We start from the raw sequence: 3565 nt of genomic DNA, 5'->3' as shown, positions 1-3565 counted from the left end.
CAGGTATCGTCATTTCCGGTAAGGGTCGCTTTCTCTGTTCAGCGCTTTGCACGCTGTAAACTTCAGGCACATGAGAAAACTCCCTGCTGCTCCTCTGGCTGCCTTTGTCTTCTGGTGGTTGGCCCCTCCCCTTTCCCAGGGGATTGTGGGAAGGGGGTGTGGGCGGGGCCCGGGGTATATGAGCCACAGCCGCTCATCAGGGAGCTCATTCTGCTCCAGGGTTTCTTTGGTGTTGGTGCTCTGCTGTTTCTTCAGTTGATGGTAGTTTTTTGAGTTGTCTAAGCTGTCTGGGCAGATGTGTGTTGGCATTTAGAGAAGTGGAGGTGTCTGTTTGAGGTAAGAGCACTGGGACCAGTCAAAGTTCAGCAGCACACATAGTAGAAAGTATGCTTGTATGCAGGTGTGGTTTGTGTTTTTTTTTTTTCCCCTGGTCAGTAGTTTTGTATTGAGTGTTCAGGGTGGCAAGATAGTTTAATAGTATGCATTTTTTTTTTTTATTGTTCTAGGTGCCTTGTGTTTTTCTGGAATTCCTGACTCTATTGAAGATGGAACCTTGTTTTCTTCCCTGGTTTTGCTGTATACTGTGTGAGCTGCTGATATTCTCTCTCTTAACAGGACTGATGGTGAGATCATCTAGCAGGGCTTAGGGTGAGCATCTTGCATGTGCCTGTGTATGGAGTTTTGGCATTTTTCAAGGAAAGCAGCAGGGACCTAAGGCATAGTGTCTTTCAGGGTATGGGATGGCTCATCGCCTTTCCCCATTGCCCACAGAGAACCGTGTTGTCCCTAGAACCTTTGCAGCTTGCGGCAGGCCCCTCATAGATTATAAGCATCAGGAGTTCACTTGTGTTGTGGGCTTGTAGCAGAGCCCAGCATCTGTGGGAAGGTGTAAGATAGGAGGTGGCTGCAGAATGCAGGGTGCAGCTCAGAACAGCTCCTGAGGAGTGGCCAATGCAGGGGGGTTCAGGGGTGCAAATACAGGGCAGGAGCTGTCAGGAAGCAGTGGGGTTCCTTCCCGGACAGTTCAGGAGGTGAGAAGGGGTTTGTAAAGTTTTGAGACTGGGGGATGGTTGGGAAAGGGAGGAGGGTTCATTGGCCTTTCTCAGATTGGTTTTGCAGTTGGATTTGGACGTCGATGAGGTCTGTTCTGTTTTAGTCTTCCCCACAGCTGACGGGAGGTACAACAGAGTCACAAGAGACGCGGCGTAAACAGTCTGGGCCTCCGCATCTCAGTATGCGGGGCTCAATGTCAGATGAGTCTCATCTCGTAAGGCATTAGGTATGTAAAAATATACCCCCAGAACTCTGAGGTCTCCGCTTCTCCGTGCCTTTTACTTACTTTGTTCCCCGACTTAATTTTTGCATCCGTCCCGATGTCACAGGCATTGTTACTTAGAAGCATTGACTAGGCACTTATTTCCAGCGTGGGTTTGTGTCGCCATCTTCCCTGGAATTTCTTGGAGACGAGGGTGTGTATTATTTGTGCTTGTAACAATCTGCAGCCAGGGGTCGTCTTTTATCACAGTCCCGGGCACGCAAGCTTTTTCTGTTATTCCAGTTTTGCCTTTTTCCTTAAGTGTCCAATGAGGTTTTGCTCTAGTATCAGTCACGGCAGTTATGTTCTCTTGTGCTTAGCACCGGTTTCTGTAGTCGTAAGGTGTCCATTTTAGATTTTTGAGTCACCATGTCACGCCATCGTGGCCTTTCCATTGGCCGACCGCCGCCGTTATTCCCTAAGGGGCTTTGTAGGTGAGGAGGTAGTTTGTGTCGCTTGTTTTCTGTGTGCTATACCCTATGTTACTCAGGTCTTGCTGTTCCCATTGGGTTCTTCTGTGTTAGGCGAGCACATTGGTAGCCACACCGAGGGTCTCGTGTGCCTCAGCCCATCAGCATAATGCTAACCGAGCGCTTCCTTTCTTGTGTTAGAGGCTCAACGCACAGATCTGTCTTGTGTGTGTTGTATCTGAGAAATTTACGGACGGTCTTCTCTCGCAGCAGTGATCCAGGATGTGTCGGCATATCCGCTGTCGAGCGGTCTGTTTTTGGGGAACCCTTTTCTGGGACTACTTCTCATTCAAAGAACTTGCATTTTTATTAACTTCTCATCAGAGTGGATCTTCAGCGATGATGTACTTGGCAGTAGAAGTCACCAGCAGCAAGATTTTTCACTCTTTAAAAAAAAAAAAAAAAGAGAAAATTTACTTCCTTCCAGAGACCCAAGCACAACATGTCTTCCAAAAGTCAATGGCATTGCTGGTCTTTGGGTTCTCAGTTGTAACAGTTGAGATATCATAAAAACATGTTCCTTTCCATGCTTCAGTACAGCCAAGAGCATTAAAATCTGCCAGTCCTTTTTGGTAGCCTTATGTATTGCAGCACTGGGGATTTGATTTTTTTTTTTCTTTTTCAGAAGATTCCTTATATAGTTTTACTTCTATCTCGCTGGTTTTTCTATCGTAAATGAAATGTTAAAAAAACTTAAATTGTATAACCTGCAAATTGACTTGCATTGTTTAAACTGTAACTGCCAAATAGCTATAGCATATAACTTATTAGGTGTGCTTAAGCAGTTAGGTATTTTGTCTAAATCTTGAAAAAGACAGGCAACTGAATGTTATGGGGGTTTTTCCTGATATTTTGATGGAGTGCTCTGAAGTCCTTTATTTCTGTCTCGCTTTCAATGGTGCATTTCCCTGGCAGTTCAGTAGCATCTCTCTTGGGCAGTGCAGCTGGCCAGATGTCCATCCTAATCATGTAACACAAAAAAAACCCCTAGTCAACTTATAGCTGTGTATGTTGGAGACAGGTAATTTAATGGTATCAATTCACAGCTATGCAAGTTAAACTAATGCAACAGGAAAATCAACTGCTTTTATCGTATAGGTATTGTTATTGGATGTATATAAAAATATGCACGCCTTTTTAGTATAAAGTGAATTACTGAGATTTATTCTTTCTTTTTTAGTTTACTCTTTAAAGTTTTATGCTTCACTTCCAATTTTGTTGACCCAGCAAGCCAGACGTGTTATTTTAGTAGGCTGAAATACAGTTTGGGATTTTTGTTTTTCAGATGTGGTGGTGTAAGCATCTCGCGATGCTCAATAGATTCCCCCCCAGCCCAGCTTTGCCTGCCGGTGGCTAAGAAGACTCACCGTAAGGGGCCGGCCCTGTGCCTGGAGGCTCCTGGCTCTGTCTGCAGCGGGTGCCCCGCAGGTGCGCAGCAAGGGCTGTGTTGGGGGGGAGAGTCCAGGGCCGAGAGGGACGGGGGCGTTTGTTGCCCTGGGGAGCCCCTCCCAGCGTGGGAACGGAGGGGCAACATCCCAGAGCAGAGCCTGAGCAAGGGATGTGGCGCCATCCCCTGTCACGCTCCCCTTTGCCCCCCCCCCGCCTCGTGGGCCGGTTGCCAGCCTGCAGGACAGGGGCTGGGGGGGCTGCAACTGTTTGGGGGGAGCACTCCCCCTTTAGCTTCCTAGCAGAGCCACCCTTTTGGGGGGTGTGTATACATATGTCAATGACAGTCTTAAAGTAACGAGCTGCTGGTTGGGGCTGTTTCCCTCATTTTGTG

At 47.2% G+C, this 3565-nt stretch overlaps 1 long non-coding RNA gene across 4 annotated transcripts; it reads left to right on the top strand.

The window, feature by feature from the left end:
* The first annotated feature begins 251 nt into the window (after positions 1-251).
* LOC127028901 (uncharacterized) lies at positions 252-3112 on the top strand. 4 transcript variants are annotated; one of them, XR_007768095.1, is made up of 4 exons: positions 252-336; positions 507-648; positions 1157-1279; positions 3071-3112. It is a non-coding gene; the product is annotated as an uncharacterized LOC127028901 (long non-coding RNA). The 4 variants fall into 4 exon arrangements; XR_007768092.1 differs by lacking the exon at positions 3071-3112 and adding an exon at positions 1996-2723; XR_007768093.1 differs by lacking the exon at positions 3071-3112 and adding an exon at positions 1996-2723 and having other exon boundaries at positions 252-400.
* Positions 3113-3565: the final 453 nt, after the last annotated feature.

This window comes from Gymnogyps californianus, unplaced genomic scaffold (genome assembly GCF_018139145.2).
Source record: "Gymnogyps californianus isolate 813 unplaced genomic scaffold, ASM1813914v2 HiC_scaffold_479, whole genome shotgun sequence".
Classification (NCBI taxonomy): Eukaryota; Metazoa; Chordata; class Aves; order Accipitriformes; family Cathartidae; genus Gymnogyps; species Gymnogyps californianus.
Note: the sequence above shows the minus strand (reverse complement) of the source record. Positions and strands in the feature narration are given on the sequence as shown.